Source organism: Lissotriton helveticus, chromosome 1_1 (assembly GCF_964261635.1).
Source record: "Lissotriton helveticus chromosome 1_1, aLisHel1.1, whole genome shotgun sequence".
NCBI lineage: Eukaryota > Metazoa > Chordata > Amphibia > Caudata > Salamandridae > Lissotriton > Lissotriton helveticus.
In genome coordinates this window covers 643,382,492-643,401,473 of record NC_136057.1, presented here as the reverse complement: position 1 = coordinate 643,401,473, position 18,982 = coordinate 643,382,492, and positions in this window count along the sequence as shown.

Here is an 18,982-nt window from a genome sequence, read left to right as displayed (position 1 = left end):
TCAGGTTGAGACAGGTATATCTTTCAAAAGAAGCACAGGTCATCTGCCAAAAAAAGATTGGCCCATTTAGCAAGGTGGGGTGTAAGGTGACCTGCCATAAATTGGAAAATCTTTGTTAAGATTTGATATTTTGACAGCATGAACTTGTAAAACGAAATACATGGCAAATACATGGCAAGGAACTGTTGGTCAGATTGCAACTGTGCTTCTTTGGACATGGTTTTCAGATGAATAGGGCTCAGCTCTGTCAATGTGCCTTAAATGTAAAGTAATGGAAATGTTGTAACAGAGATGCAAACGTGTATTCTGAAAGTAATAACATTCCATTTAAGTCTCTTTCGCGCAATACCACAACGAACCCAAAAGAAAAGCACGACTTTAGCACAAAGATTGCAAGCAAATATTCATATAATCTATATTAGTAATCCACTATTCTACATTCAATCCTTTCCCCACCCAGGCAGAGGATAAATACATCAGTCCCAACCCCTGTGTGCACGGATCTCAAGGCTATGGAACAAAGCAGCAGCTATTGCACCATGGGATTAAATGGTTTGCGTACACGATGAAATACTATAAACCTTTTGGATTGGTTGAGGCTTAGAATAATAAAACAACCTCTTTAAATTAAGTGCTCCATGATTTGAAGTCAAGTTAAATGCGCTGTAGTTTGCAGCGAGAAGAGGACCTAAACGTTATTCTTTTCCATTATTGCCCATTTTTATTTCGACAGGTGTCTGTATTCAGCCATCTAATTGAATTCTTGCTTCCAATGATGTTCCAGGCTTTTTGCCTTGTCCGTGATGACCTTGTAGGGTTTGAAGTGAAATCTTAGCTTTGCAGAGACAGTGGTTTGGCACTGTAAGAGATCTTTGCATTTGTCACCTCTGCAGACAAAAAGCAAGGGGAGATGCAGGACCTGGATAAGGACAGCAACGTTAATAAATATGTTATCAAACTCGCCTGCAGACATCAAAGCACATTATTTTGCATTTCAAAAGAAACCTTTTTTGCCCAAAAGTGTTGTGATGACTTAGAGCTTACGTTAAAAAGCACTTCTTTTCAGGCGCTATGCATTTTTCCGATGCAGTACAACCTACAGGTTATTTTCCTATGAGAATTTAGCACTCGTGTAACATTTCATCAATAGCAATGGCCGTTTCTACAAAAATTTGTCAGGAACCCTGATCCACCCTACATCCTTGAGGAAATATGGAATGTGTATATGCAGCATTTAAGTAACCCATTCTCAACCTCCTCTTTATGACACAAACATGGGGGCATATTATCAAGAACCGGCATTAAAATTATAGCCGCTTTATCGGCAGGAAACTGCCGCTAAAGCGGCGATAATGGGCTTGATAATATGCCCTTGTGAATTCCCATAGAAGCCCATGTTCTGGTGTGAACATGGGCTTCTATTGGAATTCTCAAGGGCATATTATCAAGCTCATTATCGCCACTTTAGTGGCAGTATTTGAACGCCCTTCTTGATAATATGCCCCTTGGATGGGAGAAAACACCTCAGGCGTCTACGTAATACTCTTCCAGGTCCTCTCACCACTGGAAAGTCCCTACGACAAGCAAAGCACCTGCAAATTGCATGTGGTGAGCTCCCTACTTACAGGTCAATGCCACTCCAACCCTATCCCTACTTAGGTTTCGCTTGCGCAGCGCTTGTGCTGTGCTAGTGAAATCCATTGTATTAAATCTATCTTAAAAGGGACTTACAATCCACCTTCACTTCTTCTTCCTCTCTTCTTATTGGTTCTTGTGCTTGTCACTTTACTTTTTCTAATTTCTATTGGTTGCAGGTATTCAATTTCCTGTTCCTTTATGTGTGCTTCTTTTATCAGTTTCCAATCGGCAAAGTACTGTGCCCATCCACTGTGGTGGAATTTCTTTTAAGCATCTCAAGCAACATCGGGGAAAAAAATACCATGTTGCAGCAGGACATTTTCACTAATAGCTATGCTAAGATTGTGTATTACCACAACAAACCTTTTATTTAAACTTTACTTCATCTAAGACTTTTCTTTATTTATGTTTATGATATTTATGTTTATGATATTTGTAGAGCGCGTACAATTACCCATGGGCGTCTCGGCGCTAAAAATGCATTGTTGTCTCACCCTGATCAGAAAAAACAGAAGTGTAAATTACTGATTGAATAACCAGGTTTTCAATTTTTTTAAATTGTCGTGTACGTATTTTTATTTTGGATAGAGAAATACATGCAGCACTTTAACCATTCCAAAATATCCCCTGAGATCGCATTTTTCTGTTGGGGGCATGGTATAAGTGTGGGTTAAAAAAAAAATTGATTTATGAGAAGTGTGTGCAAATTGTAGCGTCCACAGTGACATTGGGTTTAACGTTCTTTATAGCGTTACCATTCACTTGTACTTCCTGTTCTTACAACTATTTTCTCTAGTTTCTTCTTCTGGGTCACTTTTCAAAAGCACGTATACAACCACTTCCGGGCTAGTGTTGTTCTCTTTGTTACGTTGTTGGTGGCAATGGGGGCACAGGGGGATCGCGGCACAAGCCAGTATCCCCCTGCCGATTTTCGCACGGTGGAATAGTCCACACAGCGCGTGAGGGTTTTCAGTCAGGAGGTGGGCGGGGCTTGATAGTGTAGGTATAGCAGGTGACGGTTTGAGGGGAGTGGGAAGGCGGTCATTTTTGTGATTCAGCCTTTCATTTTCCCCTCATTTCCTGTCAAGTTTTGTTAGCGTTTGAGGATGGCAGAGACAGCGGCAGTTAAGGAGGCGCTCCGCATCATTTATGATGCAGGTCATGATGATTTATTGGTTCCCAGCATCTCGAAAGTTTTAGCCGGCGCCGGGAGACGCCCGAAGCGTGTGGCAGCCCAAAGAGTTCTGAGGCTATAGCAGCCTGTTTGCCTGCACGGAGCCAGTCGCAAGTTTTAGAAGGTTGCGCTGAGGTAATGCCCCTGCTGCTTCAACACAGAGGTCGTGCGGTGCGTCTAAGTGGAGGCAGCAGATTACAGGCTTCCAGATGTTACTCGCTTCCTGACAGGAATTGAGGTCAGTTGGGGGCGGTTACTGCTCATCGTGTGGGATGATCTAGAAGGAGAGTACAGGGCACGGGTGGTACCGCCTCCAGGAGCCTTACTACATCAAGTTCTCTGTCAAGCAGGGGGGATAGTTTTTATGCCAATGGTGTGAATGACAATTTTGTTTTACCGGTCTCTCCTTTGGCAACTAAGAGAGCTCACCTCAGTGGCAAGGTGCTCATACAGAATACTAATTTTGATGGAATGTCTTCCATTAATATAGCGCCTCCTGTGGCTATTGAGGGATGCTGTGCTGTTTGGTGGATTATTCCAGTGACAGTGGTGAAGACAGCGATGGGATGCAAATTTTGTCATCTGGAATTAACAATATCCCGAATGATAACTGTTCTCAGGTGCGGGATCCTGAAGGGGAGGGATCTGTTTCTGAGGTGTTTTTGTCTCTGGTTCCTAGGGGCCCACCTGGAAAAAATGTCAACTTATATTTACAAGACAATATGACCACCGCCTCTTTTGATTTAACAGAGTCAGCAGTCCGTGATGATGTTCAGGATTTGGATGACATTGATTTACTGTCTCACAACATATACCCTTCTTCACGTTTAGAGTCTTCTGGTCATTCTTCAGGCGTTGAAGCTATTTTTCTTGAATCTCGCTCTCCTCCTTGTTTCTCACAGATTTCTTTTGACTCTGCATTAGTGCCACGTCGAGGGCAATGGGTTTGGGTGGATAATGCCACTCGTTCATCATCTGCAGCTGGCAGTTCAACGCAGGTGCGTAATTGTGGTAAGTCGGTATCGTCTTCTGGCACGAGCGGCTGGAAGTCTTCATCATACAAGGTTCCTCAGATGGCGACGGGTGTTTCCAAGTTTGTGAATGTGAAGCAGGGTGCGGTTTTTGGTAAGGGGGTTGATGCACAGAGCAGATCAAATGCGGATTTTGCTGTGACCAATTGGAATTGTTATGATGGCGGGGTGGGAGACGGGGAAATGCCGAGTGGTAGTAATACTGATTTGGTTATACCTGATGAATATGCTGGTCATGGTTTGGTGTCTGAAAATATAAATAAAGGGTTTCTGTTTGATAATCTGAATATGGATTCAAGAGCTATGGGTCAAGAGCAAGTGGTGTCAAAAAAGGGGTCGGGGTCAAACTTTGTTGGTAGTATTTTACAGAAGTCACGAGCGGACAATACAGCGGAGCAGGAACGGCTTAGTGGTCAGCAGCGTTGAGATGATACTAAGGAGTTCCAGAAGCGGGCTACTCAATTGACATCAGTTAGGCCTCAGTGGTGATCTTCATGGCCGCAACCTTTGACGGGCAAACACAGTGTACATTCAGTTGGTGTGGGGATGCATCAGTGAATGAAGTTTCGGGTTTGGAGGCGGGGGAGACAGTGGAAAAACCAGCAGAACAGGTGAGAGTGTGTACAGGTGCATTGGAATCAAATAAGGTTACAAATACTGATAAGCAGGTTGTGGACGGGTCAAAATCTTCATCGGGGCAAGATTCGGGTGTCATGCATCCCATACATAGCAAACTCCCTTACATGGGTTTGGCCAGGTCCCTGGGGACACATCTGGCTGAGAAAACAAAGAAGAGAATTTGGGACCACGAGTTTGTTGACATTTTCAAGCTCCTCCATAGGGACATTCAAGCAAAAGAGGGGTCCAAAGAGGAGGAATGGGAGCTTTCTAGACGTCCCAGGGTTCCTAAAAATATCGAAAATTGGACGCCTGCATTTTTAATCTATGCAAGCGACTATTGCGAAAGACATCAAGACAGGGCTGTGGCCATGTTTAAATACATGGATATTATACGCAAAGCCCAATTGCAATTTGGGGGGTTCGCATGACTCAGCTATGATGAGGAGTTCAGGGCTAGAGTCAGTATTTTTCGCTCCAGTGGATGTCCTCGACTCAACCGCCCATGACGACTCATACTGCAAGCAGGCTTCCAATTACTTACCGGCCCTTTCTGCCTCGCCCCACCCAATTTGGGGTGGGTGGGTTGGGTAGAGGACAACTGCCAGTTATGGGATCCTGCACCGAAGACACCACCCGCACGATGAACTCCATCCACTCCGGATCACCAACCGACCCCTGCCCACACCACGTCTTCAACAAAGCCGCCGCCACCATCGCACCCCTTCTCCGAGACACCATCAACGCCTCCTTCCACACCGTCACCTTCCCGGAGAGCTGGAAGCACGCCGAGCTGACCGCCCTCCTGAAGAAACCAACAGCGGACCCCACCGACCTCAAGAACTACCGTCCCATCTCGCTCCTTCCTTTCCCGGCCAAAGTCATCGAGAAGACCGTCAACATACAGCTTGCCGCCTTCCTCGAGACGAACGGATCCCTCGACCACTCGCAGTCCGGATTTCGGGCCAACCACAGCACCGAGACCGCCCTGATCGCAGCCACTGACGACATCAGAACCCTGATCGACAACGGGGAAACAGCAGCCCTCATCCTCCTGGTCCTCTCCGCAGCGTTCGACACCGTCTGCCACCGAACCCTAGTGAAGCGCCTCAGCAACATCGGAATCCGAGAGAAAGCACTGGAATGGATCATCTCGTTCCTCACCGGAAGAACCCAGAGAGTCCGCCTCCCTCCGTTCAGATCCGAGGCCTCCGAAGTCATCTGCGGCGTACCACAAGGATCTTATCTCAGCCCGACCCTCTTCAATGTCTACATGAGCCCCCTCGCAGCCATCGCACGCCAACACAACCTCAACATCATCTCCTACGCCGACGACACCCAGCTGATCCTCTCCCTCACCAACGATCCCACCACCGCCAGAGCCAACCTACACGAAGGGATGAATTACGTCGCCGACTGGATGAGAAACAGCCGTCTCAAACTGAACTCAGACAAGACGGAAGTCCTCATCCTGGGATCATCACCCTCTGCCTGGGACGACTCCTGGTGGCCCCCGGCCCTGGGCACCGCCCCAAACCTACAGACCATGCACGCAACCTGGGCTTCATCCTGGACTCCTCCCTCTCCATGACCAGACAAGTCAACGCCGTCTCCTCGTCGTGCTTCAACACCCTGCGCATGCTCCGTAAGATCTTCAGATGGATCCCCACTGAAACCAGGAAGACCGTCACCCAGGCACTCGTCACCAGCCGACTGGACTACGGGAACGCCCTCTACGCCGGAACTACAGCCAAACTCCAGAGAAGACTCCAACGAATCCAGAACGCCTCCGCACGACTCATCCTGGACATCCCCCGACACAGCCACATCACCGGACACCTGAGAGAACTGCCCTGGCTCCCCGTCAGCAAGAGAATCACGTTCAGACTCCTCACCCACGCACACAAGGCCCTACACGACCTGGGACCCAAGTACCTCAACGACCGAATGACCTTCTACACGCCCACGCGCCAGCTACGATCTACCAGCCACGCACTCACCACCGTACCTCGCATCCGCAGAACCACCGCCGGAGGAAGATCCTTCTCCTACCTGGCAGCCAAGACTTGGAACTCCCTCCCCACTCACCTTCGACGCACCCAAGACCATCTCTCCTTCAGGAAGCAACTCAAGACCTGGCTGTTCGAGCAGTAACACACCCCTTCCCCCAGCGCCTTGAGACCCTCCCGGGTGAGTAGCGCGCTATATAAATGCAGTGATTGATTGATTGATTGATTGATCCTGCTGGAACTTTAATCAAGGTTCATGCATCAGGCAGTTTTGCAGGTTCAAACATGAATGTTCGCAGTGTGGTGGGAAACATGCCACCATACAGTGTTTTGCCAATCAAAGGTTTGGGGACCAAGGAAAATCACCAAGAGGTAGGGGAACATTTCCACAGTTTATTCCAAAGGGCTCATACGCCAATTAAGTTATCAGTCATGACTCAGTGGTTGGAAGGGTACCCTGATACGGAGTCCGCTTCAAAACTCTATTGGGGTTTTAAGGAGGGTTTTAAACATTACAATAGATGGTCTGACAATTTAAAATCAGCTAAGGAATTGCCTCAGGTGGTTCAGAAGAAACTGGATGTGGAGATACAAGAGGGCAGAATAGCAGGTCCGTTTAAGCACTGTCCTTTGAAGACGTTGACTATATCCCCGTTGGGTTTGGTTCCCAAAAAATTGGCAGGTGAATTTAGATTAATTCATCATTTATCGTGGCCGGAGGGCCAATCTATTAATGCCTTCATTTCCCTATCACACTCTAATGTATCATATACGTCTGTTAATGATGCAATAAGGATGGTACGCATAGCTGGGTATGGTGGTGGAACTTGCAAAATGCAATATCCAGTCAGCTTTTCGTTTATTACCTATTCATCCGTCGGACTTTGAGCTGCTGGGCTTGTTTTTCAATGACTCTTTTTACATCAACAGAGTCCTCCCAATGGGTTGTTCAGTGTCATGTGCACTGTTTGAAATGTTCAGTACTTTTCTTCAGTGGTGCTTTTCCGTAAAAAGTGGTCACAAACAAGTATGTCACTATTTAGATGATTTCTTGTTGATTGGTGAGGCCCAGTCAGATCAGTGCCACAGATGCCTAAACATTTTTCAGGATTTGGCTGAGGAGTTCGGCATTCCGCTGGCTCCAAAGAACACTGAGGGTCCATGTACCAAACTTACAATATTAGGTATTGAAATTGACACGGAACTCATGCTGGTTAGGTTGCCAGCATCCAAGGTGAGTGAGATTATGTCCTTTTTGTTGGAGATTATCGACAGAGAAAAAATTCAGCTCAGGCATGTTCAGCGATTATTGGACTACTTAAATTTTGCTTGTTGCATGGTACGTGCTGGCAGGACCTTTTGTAGGTGGCTGGGGTTGGCGATGTCTGGGGCATTCCTTCCACATCACAGGATTAGTCTCACTAAAGGAAGATGTGTTAATTTGGCTGCAATTTTTGAAGGATTTCAATGGAGTCTCTCTATTTTTTGTGGAGGATGATACCATTTTTTAAGTTTTACATTTTTTCAGATGCTTCCGAGGCACACAGTTTGGGATTTTTTGGGAGGGTCATTGGTGTGTGGAAAAATGGCCTCCCCATTGGATCCAGCAAGGTTGAAGCATAGTTTTTCTTGAATTGTTGCCTCTCATTGTTGCTTTGTTAGTTTGTGGGGAGGAGTTTAAGGACAGGAGTGTTCTTTTCCATAGAGACAATATGGCCGCTGTTGCACTAATTAACAAGCAAAAGGCAAAGGATGTGCGTGTATTACACCTTTTGCGTTTTTTTATGCTGCAGAGTCTTAGATTAAACATTGTTTTTAGAGCGAGACACATTCCGGGCATTAATAATTCAATTGCGGATGCTCTGTCTTGATTCAATTGGCAGAAATTCTGCAGTTTGGCACCGGGGCGGACAGCTACAAAACTTCGATCCCGAAAGATATCTGGGCGCTGGGGGAATGAGAATCATTGATCTGGTGGAAAAATCTATAGCCCCTTCTACTAGACACAGTTATCGTTAGGCCTGGACGGAATTTTTAAGTTATGTTAAGTTACACAGAATTGCTCTTTCTACAGTGGGTATGAAAAGTTTTATTTTATGGTTTGTTTTGAATTTGATTAATTTGGGTTTGTCTCATACAACAATTTCAGGAAAATTGGCTGGCATTTCTTTTTATAGTCAGTTGGGGTGGGGACACGAGTTGCGGGATGTTTTATTACGACGTATGTTAAAGGGTCTTGGGAGGGAGCGTTCTGTTTCTTCGCAGTTACGCGAGCCAATTACTTTCCCCCTTTTGCAACAGATTTTAATGCAGTTACCAGTTTTCTGCTATGATTTTTGGGAAGTTTCCTGTTTTAGACTTTGCATGATTTGGTTGTTTTTCAGCGCTTTTAGAGTTTCCGAGTTGTTGGGTTTGCGGGATCAGAAGGGTATGCAGTAGATGATATTCAGGTGCAAGGAGGAAAGCTTAGGATTCTTTTGATGAAGTCAAAAAACGGCCAGCTGGGTAAAGACACTTGGATCTATTTGAATGTTAGTGGAGTTCACGACTGTTGTCCGTTAAGGGAATGGGAGTCATTTTCTGTTTCATTAGGTTTGCAACATGGAGACATATTCACTCATAGTAATGGGAGAAAAATTACTAGTGCACATTTATTGGCAGTTTCTCTTTTCGGAGAGGGGCAGCGACCGAAGCGTCTAGATTGGGGTGGGGCTGGGATGACATTAAAAAGATTGGTAGATGGAAATCTGATTGCTGCACACGTTATGTGAGGAAATTATATGTTTTTACTTCATATGTGGACTAATTTTGTTTTTCCCTGCCTAGGTGGTGTTAAAAGGTCAGTATCATCAAAGAGGCGGACATGGATAGTGGGCCATTCTTTTGTAAAATGGTCAGCCAGCTTCGCTCAACAGCAAATTTATGGCCAAGCACTTGGTTTGCCTAGCAAGGGACATGAAGTTTTGTGGGAAGGGAAAGATGGTATGAGGTGGGATGCGTTATTTCCCATGCTCTCTGAGCTGTCTTCTCCAAGAGATTTCCCAGATTTATTAATTATTCATTTGGGGGAAAATTATCTTGTATCATTGTCTGGCTTATCCCTTTTGATGAAAATAAAATTGGACTTGGCAGTGATCAAGAATAATTGGGTAGGTACAACTTTGGTTTGGACTGAGTTTAATTACAGGCACCATTGGAGGCGAGCTCGCAATCTCTGTGCTTGTTTAGGTTCTCCTCTGACCTTTACCTAATCTCCCCACCGCTGCACCCATTTCAATCATACTTGTCTGTGGTAATGTTTTTTTTTGTCCTCCACCCTTTACCTAATCTTCCCGGTTTATAGTACCACCAGTAAAAGCACTATATATAGCCTTTCTCAATAAACAAGTCATAACACTTTCACTGAGGAGTTTCAGTAACATATGTTGCACACCTGCTTACCAAGCTACAATTTAAAACAAAAAATAGCTTATTAATCACATAAGCAAAACCGAAAGCATTTACCAATACTTGTTTCCTTTGTGTTGCCCTTCTCTGGAACTGTTTGTCTTTTGTCACGGAAAGGTAAATGCAGACAAAACGGGGGCTTTATCCATGTGAACTTTAAACTGAAAACGAAGCTGCATTTTGCTTTCCTGACGGTGGCTTATGTAGGTTGCTTCCATAGTTTCAACAACAATGGCTTGTGTTTTTTGGTCATATTGGTGGAACAGCGCCCCCTCTTCATTTTATGTATTGTGGATACCCTATCTGTGTCCATGCATACCTCCTCATTTTTTTTTCTCTACCAGCACTTCTCATGCTGTGTTGTTCCACAATGTGGAGCAGATGGAATATGTCCTGCAGGAAGAGGTACAAGGATAAGAAGTTCTTGAAGGAGAATAGGGCATTAAGAGTAGTACCTACGCCATCACCTCATGCATGGCTCTAGTGACAAGCTGTCCTGCAGGAAGAGAAGCCTAGAAAAGACTTTGCAAATAGCTAACACTGTATAGAAATAGACCGTGCAATAAGTGCAGTGGAGCACTAGGGGTAATAGATAAAATCTCATTAGTGACTACCATAGTAAAAGTTCATAGAAGAAAAGGGTATGAATCCATATCTATTTAATGTTCACCACTCCTGACTTATATTCACTGCCTTATTCCAGCACTTTTACTGACACTCCTGGCAACAAACAACCTTCCCTGATGCCTTGCTGGAGTCTCTAACATTAGACCAATCAAGAAACTTAATCTATGCTTCCTAGGGAACCTTAAAATCTGGTTCAGCAAATCTGATCTTCATGAAATGACAGGTCTAATAAGCAGCCTGGAAGCACTCAATCATCCTTACCGCAGCGAGTGCTGAAAATTAAAAAAATGTATAAATATGGCGAAACCTTTCAATTACCATCACTCAAAGGATCAAGACCCTTTTCCACACCAATATCTACTCTCTTAGGTGATGAATCTTTGCCACAGTATTTGATCAAAAGAGCTACTTCATCATCAAAAGCAGTTTTAAATGTAATTCCAAATTTAAGTCAATAATGAGAGTTGTGAGTAGTTTAAAGGGTTTTATTTTCTAATAAAATGTTTAGGAATTCTGAGTCTATTCATTAGTCAAAGAATTGATAATTAAAAAGTATGGTTAGAAGAGATCATATTAAAAATAATGCATTCAGCGTCTTCCATAAAGGAATGAACAAATACACTAATCTAAGAAAAGGAGGCACAAATAGTGTCAGTCAGAACCCATTAAGAGTTCAAAAGTAAAGGCAAGAGTGAAATTAGCATGAAGCTAAAAATCGATAATTAATAATTGCAGAATTTCCCATTAAGAGCCTCGTATAAAGCATAAAGTAAATAACCCTTAGCAAAGGCCAATTAGTTAGGTAAGCATAAAACTAGGGCAATGTCAAAAGGGCTCAGCCTGTACTTTCTCTCTGCTCTGTGAACTCATCTCATCTTAATCACAGCTGATCTACTTCCCGTCTCCTCTGCTTCCTAGCTCTCATATGCTTTGCAAACCCCTCTTATCTTGTCCAAGGTGATCTGCCTCTCGTCTATTCATTACCTCTCTCGACTGTTCTCCTATGCTAAGAAAATGATTTAAAGACAATACATTCATGTTGCAAAAACATATGGTCTGGTCTCGTCTCCATACAATGGAAATTCAACATTCTCCAAAAGGCACTTTTCTCCTTGGTTCCCACATGTCAAGTCTTTTTTTCCTAACCTTCTAATAAAGCAAAAACACATTTTAACTAAACAAATAATCTGTGTAAAACATTACACTTACTGCAAGAAAGGATTGTTAAGAAAGAAATTCATTAATTAGAAATGTAAATTGTTAGAAGATGTATTTTGTTTAATGTGTGTGTTTTCTCAGCAAGTAGTTAATTGTGAATGGTGCTCTGTGTCAGCAAACAAAAGGCAACATTCCTTTTTTATTTTGAAATTTTTTATTTGCATCATGAGGGACAAATAAAAAACAAAAACAAAATTCAATATATAAACAGCAAAGATCAATGCAGTAAAGAAACATCAGCAAAGCAATACATAACACAATAATAATAAGGGCTATTAATAGCAAGAAAAGAAATAACAGATATCAAAACATTATAAGTCCTCAAATTCTTTCCATTTTCCGTTTAGCTTTTAAACCCCTGGTTGTAGCGATTGCATATTCCATATTGTATGTATCCTTGACAAGGCTCCACCATTCCATAACCGTAGGTGGATTATGTTGGATCCAAACCCTAGCAATAACCAATCTAGCACATGAAATTAAAATATTCAACAAATCACAAAATGCATTGTTCCCCCCAGTAATCCCCACCAGTATATCAATCGGTGTAAATATGATTGGACAAGATAGTTTTGCCGATACAACTTTGGCTACTCCATTCCAAAATTCAACCAGAAGCGGACATGTGAAAAACATATGAATAATATCAGCTGCTTTTAAGTCACATTTCGGGCATTTCGTGCGGTCACTGAAGTTATTATTTGTTGCCCACTTGAGAATCCTGTCTGGCGTATAGTACAGCTGACATATAGTTTTAAATAATTGCAATTTGAGACTTGAAGATTGAACAGAGAGGTTTAAACTATTAAGAGAAGAAGTTATCAAGTTAGAAGACACATTAGTCTCCAATTTACTGCTCCATTTCTCAGCTAATTTTATAACATCATCAGTACTATAACCAGAGAGGATTTTGTACCCAATACTGAGCAATGCTTTATCCGCTTCCCTATAAATACAGTTCCAAACTTCAGAATCTAACATATTAGTAAGTCCTAGTTTCCGCACGAAGTAATCCCTGATCTGATAGTATTTAAACTGAGTCCCCTCTGGTAGATTATAACACACCTTCAGCTTTTCAAAAGCAAAAAACCCCTTTTGATCATATAAATCTCCCAGTATTTTATTACCGGATTCCGATAGTACAAGGCCAGCCAAGTCATGAAAAATTTCAGGTAGACCCGGGTTAAACCAAAGAGGAGTTCTATAATGTGGAAAAGTAAATTCTGCCATGTTCTGTGTCCCTACGTGTCATCCATCATATGTTATGTGTGCATGATTAATATGCATATGTATTCCCTATGTTTGATTAAAGACGCAATTATAGTTGTGTCCACCTCTAGTATGTCAGTTTCCAGTCCTCGTGAATACTACGAATATCAGGCCTATGTAAAGCTACGTTGCCACGTCTCTCAGTGTGCACGTTATTTCATTGTAAAGTCCCCGTTTCTAGGCCTCAAAAGGGCCTGGACACCAGATTCAGCTCCTGTCTCCTGAGCCCTCGCTGAGGAGCGATACAGCCCCCACCTGTATCCTCGACCCTTCACTTACTTCCTGCCTCGCAGTGCCCGGCTCACCCTGGCTCTGCCTCTGAGTCTGCCAAGAATATGTTATGATTCCAGTTATCAGTTCAGTCCTCCTTCTCTGCATTCCTAAGCTACTGAACTGCATCAATAGTTTCCGTCATTGTCTAGCCTTTCCGGCTCCATGTAAGAGAAATACTGTATTTAATGGTCATTTCGTATTCTTCATCACGCGCTACCTGTAGAATAATGCATGCTCCAGTCTTAGAGTCTGTTAGCCTTTCCCCTCCTGACTTCTAGTTTATATCAACATGTTCTCTAAACATCAGATACTAGATACTGCTTAGGTACATGTCGCCCTGACTCTCCAGACTTCAGTCTCTGCTCCTAGCACAGAGTTCATAGCCCCCAGCTTCTCCTAGTGATACGTCATTGCCAGTTTGCGCGCACCACCAGGTTAGAGGTCCCGGCTCCTTAGGTAGCCCCCTCCATGGTTTCCGCCCCATTCATGACATATTCTGTTACGTTTGCATCACATGTCTATGTATACGCCCTGTTACACCCACTTTCACCCTTATCTTTCGCGACTGCTACGCGTCACGCCTATTGCTCCACCCACTGCTACGCCTATTGCAATGTAATGCTATGTGTTTGCGTTATGTATATATGCTCATGCACTGTTAAAAAAAAGGTCTCCTTTCCCTTGTCCCGATCCTGACACCAGCAGCGCTGCTGGGCCCTGCCATCCTATTCCTATGCAGGTTGTCCTGTTCCTGTCCTTTATGCTGTAATAAACCTGCGAAACTCCTACTACCTCGAATCTTGACTCTTATTTATTGAGCTATCTGTTATTCATTTATACATTAAAAAATAGGGTATTATTTATTTATTTACCACATAATGGCGCCCGAACAGGGACTTGCCCTTTCCCCACGCGCCGGTGAAGCCACGCCGGCCCCCTGACCCTCTGCAGCCGTGACGGAACCATACCGTGCACGTGCAGATATTTCTGCTTCAAGTATCCCTCAGGCCCACGGAGGAGACGGAGGAGGCGGTCCAGCATCCAGACGAGGCGGTGGAGGAATGCGGCGAGTCCCGACCAGAGCCCAAGCCAAGAGTCCAAGGTCCGAGGTATCCGGAGGTCCACCCGTAACTGAAGTCCGAAGTCCGTCGTCGTCGAAGCAGTCCAGTCCAGTCCGAGGCCTTCCGTTCTTGCTGCCCGGTGAGTACCATTACTGGGGTAGTATCTAGACAGGGTCAATCTAATTGACTCTGGTCCGTGGGTTGGTGGTACCCAGACACACAAACGAAGTGTCCACTTCGGTGGATACGGGTCCTGACGTGTCTCTTTATGAGACCGGTAAGTTTCGTACTGTTTCAGCAGTGCATCTAGTTTCTGTTCTAGTCAGTTCAGTTCTCGAGAAAAATTCATGCATTCTGTTTTCCTGTAGCCAGTATTCCAGGTGGTATTCTGTTCGAACTGTTATTCATAATGTTCTTCATGTATCTTGATGTTGTGGTATGAGTGAGAAGTGATTTTCGTGTTTATTGTGTATTGTATTGTGTCCAGATTATAGTTCAGTCATGCCGCTGTTTTCAAAATTACGTCAGTTAAAAACTAGAAAGGGTTTGTTAGAGGAAGCAGTTCCTGTCCCGCCTAGGGACAGTCCAGGTCATTTTATGTATCAGAAGCATGGCATAAGTGCCATACTATATCTAGATTTATGGGTAGAGTATACAAAACAGTTAGAAGAAAAGTATAGATGGCCCGTATCGGGTACATGGGATGCCGAGTGCATCATGCGAGTAGAAGAGGCATTATGGAAAAAGAAAGCCAGACAATCACAGAAAGATGCCATCGAGCTATGGCGTAAAGAAGCTCATAAAAGAACCGAAAAAGAAATCAGAAAGTCAGAATTAAGTAGAGAATCCTCGGAACGAGCACAAGAAAAAGAACTAATCGAGATAGGTGAACAAGTCAAAGCCGAACAGTCAGACAGACAGAGGAATGCCCTCATTAAGGGTATGTATCCTCTTCTTGCCGAGGGCTTGCCAAAAGCGACCCCGGAGGCATCCAGTAATTTTCCGCCACCACTAGTTCCGATCAAGTTACGTCACAAACCAACCGCAGCTGATATTTTCATCTCGTCCTATTTGGACGACACAGTCCCAGAATATGCAAATCCTGTTCCCGCTCCACCAGTCCCTGTAAATCAGGCACTTCCCGTTCCTCCAGACAACGGGGCACCCTTTGCAGCACCTGCTACGGTCCCCCCGGTCCAGCCCGCCATACAAGTCCAGCCCGCATTCCAATTTCCCACCCTGCCAGGACGAAAAGCATCAGTTGATGATTCTAGTCTAGGGGCCGCAGGAGGAGGTCCTCCTCGAACCCCGCCGCCACATAAGCGTTTAACGGCAGCCGAATTACATATGCAAGCGTCACAACGTACGCCCAGACTGTCTGTTGCAGAAATAAGAAAATCCCTTGCCGAATGCTGCTATGACCCAGTCCCAGGCGAAGATGATATGGTTTTATATTCATTACGCGTAAGAAATGTGGCCGAGTATCTAGTCACCCTACCAGATATGAAGGAAGATCTAGACAGAATATATCGTTTCATCCGTACAGGGGAAGATCCAGAAAGTATTAGTGATGTCATGTCCCAAAGGAAAGCTGAGACCCAGCTCATGATATTAAAGTTTCTGATTAATTGTCTAATAAGAGAACAAGATTACCCGTCCAAAAATCAGGCCGAAATGAAAGCCCTGATGAAGTGGAGTAATAGTATAGCCGAGGGTAAGCACAAGACTATCGGTGCTATGGAGAGTATGTACAAGAAAATCCGTAAAGAAATAATAAAGTTACACGAACAACGTAAAGCAGCACAAGTAAACGAGAAAGAAAGTAACTCTGATACTGAAGAGTTAGACGACGAGAATTCCGCCAGAATAGCGTATGTAGGACAACCTAGATTTCCAAATCGCCATTTACGTCTAGAACCCAAGTCTACGTTCCATCATCCAGTACCAGACCAAGGTTCTCTAGAACAAGTATTTCAAGCTACCGATCACATTCTGAAATCACGAATCGGTTACAGTGAGTTAAGTACTATGCATGAACAAGAACTAGCCCGATCAGCAGTCCGATGGATTACTGATTCTACCACTTTTCCAGACGAAATAGTGGCACAAATGTTTCTGAAAATGCCCCCAGCCGAGCAACGACTGGTGGGTATGTATATGATTCAGCACCTCATTACTCTGTATGAGGGTCAACATTCTGATCCAGGTCCGTTACATGATATCCTGAACGAGTTACTCCAGTATAGATGGAGAGGTCTAGGTACCGATTTAATTAGTGTCATTCTAGAACAGCGCCACAAATATAGAACGTTTCTGAACCCGCATTTTGTTCATGTCTCACCCCCAGAAAGTAAACCATTTTACATAGACAGACAGAATCCGTTACGAGAAGTCCACCCAGTTAGAGGAACGGGTGGCGAAATGCAGCGAGTGTTTGTATACACTCCGATCACAAAGATGGAACTTCTGGAGATGAAGAAATTAATTCCCTGTCATGATAAAGATCCAGCAGGGTTCCATAGAGAATTAAAAGACATGCTCCGTATGGGAGAATACACGTATCCAGATATAATTAAAATGTTAAAGGTTCTGTTGCCCGCAGGGGTGTATGAAAAGCTCAAGGAAAAAGACTGGGAGGTGGGAGAGAAAAAGATCGATTGGGCAGTCCTAGAAGCTGAAGATAAGATACGAGTACCAGGTACCGGTCTCGGAGATAAATGTAAAGAATTACCTGAATTATTGATTCAAGTTTTACCCAGATTATTAACAACTAAAAAGGAAGACTGGGACGCAATCTCAGCCTGTAAACAGAAACAAGACGAAGATATTATTGATTTTTATTCTAGATTCGAGAAATGTTTTAGCATCAACAGTGGCCTCAAGACAAGTAGTGAGTCATACCCTCACCTTTTTGTTACTAAATTAGTCGAGAATTCAAGTTCACCAATTAAAAATCGAGTTCTGAAAGTCGAAAGTACCTGGCAAGCTAATACCCCGTCCCAGATGTTGCAGATGCTCCAATACCACCAGAATAGAATCAGAGAAGAGCAAGAACATGAAAGAAAACGTATGAAAGACACGAAAATGAAAGTACTAGTTGCACAATCTGTTCCTCAAGACAGTCAGAAGAGGGGTCCTGCAGCTCCCGTTAAAGGGAATTGCAATTATTGTAAACAGCCAGGTCATTTTATAAACGAGTGTGCAGTTCTGAAACACAACATAGCTACTGGTAAGACTAAAGAAAGACCACGTCCGCCTAGACGAGAACAAGTTTCACAGACTCCTCAGTTACAGAATGCACCACAGACAGTTACAGCACCGCAGCCTATCGCTGCAACACAGCATGTCACACAGCAGATGTACCAGTATGCACAGTCTGAGTATCCAGAGTACCAACAGTATTCATGAAACAGCCTAGAGAGGGAGGTAGGCTTGCCTCTCATCGAGATACCTGTAGATCAAGAAGGTCCCTATGTTCATAGTCAAGTATTAGGGAAAGACAGAAAGTTTTTGATTGATACAGGGGCAAGTAGGACCACAATTAGTCACGCCGAAGTTCCAGGGGCTCCGGTCTCAGGCTCAAGAAATGTTTCCCTTGGATTTTCAGGAAAGCCTATCGTAAATGAGATCTCAAAGCCAGTTTCTCTAGAAGTAGGTCCATTGTCCCGCACTACTGATCTGTTACTTACTAAGTCATGTCCAGAAAATCTATTAGGCATTAAGACACTGAAAGAGTTAGGTGCAGTTATATGCTGTTCCCCAGAGGGAATACGATTGTTCCTACGTGACTTTAAGGGTCACTATGTATTACGAGATTTTGATTCAAGACTGTCTAATGTTCCACAGCACTTATGGGCGCAAGGTCCAACTGATGTAGGTTACATGCAAATCACACCCTATCGTGTGACTCTCAAGCCAGGTGTAGTGTTACCACGAATCAGACAGTACAGATTGCCACCTGAGGCTGTAGCAGCCTTATCCAAAATTATTGACGAGCTTATTGCTCAAGGAGTGGTTGTAGAAACTGACTCCAATGTATGTAATTCTCCGATCATTCCAGTCATGAAACGTACTGATCCAAATGCACCCCCAGTATATCGATTAGTGATTGACCTACGAGAGCTTAATAAGTGTATTATTCCTCAGTACCCAGTTGTCCCAGACATCTCTTCCCTATTAACAGCCATTGATTCCGAAGCCACGTTCTTTACTGTAATCGACCTCAAGAACGCGTTTTTTAGTGTTCCCATTCATCCAGACAGCCAGTTCCTTTTCGGATTTTGTTTAAATGGAAGGAGCTATAAATTCACACGAGCTCCTCAAGGTTTCACAGAAAGTCCTAGTATTTACAGTCAAGCACTTAAGAGACAACTAGACAACATTCACATGCCAACTGACAATGCCCTGCTCCAGTATGTCGATGATCTACTGATCACAGCCCGTTCTGAACGTGCTTGCGAGCAAGCATCCCTTACAGTCTTGTATTTCCTAGCCGAGATGGGGCACAAGGTGTCCCCTTCTAAGCTTCAATTCTGTGTCCAGCAAGTGGTATACTTAGGACACTTACTGTCCAAGAGGGGTAGGCAGTTGACACCAGACCGTATCCAGTTAATAGCG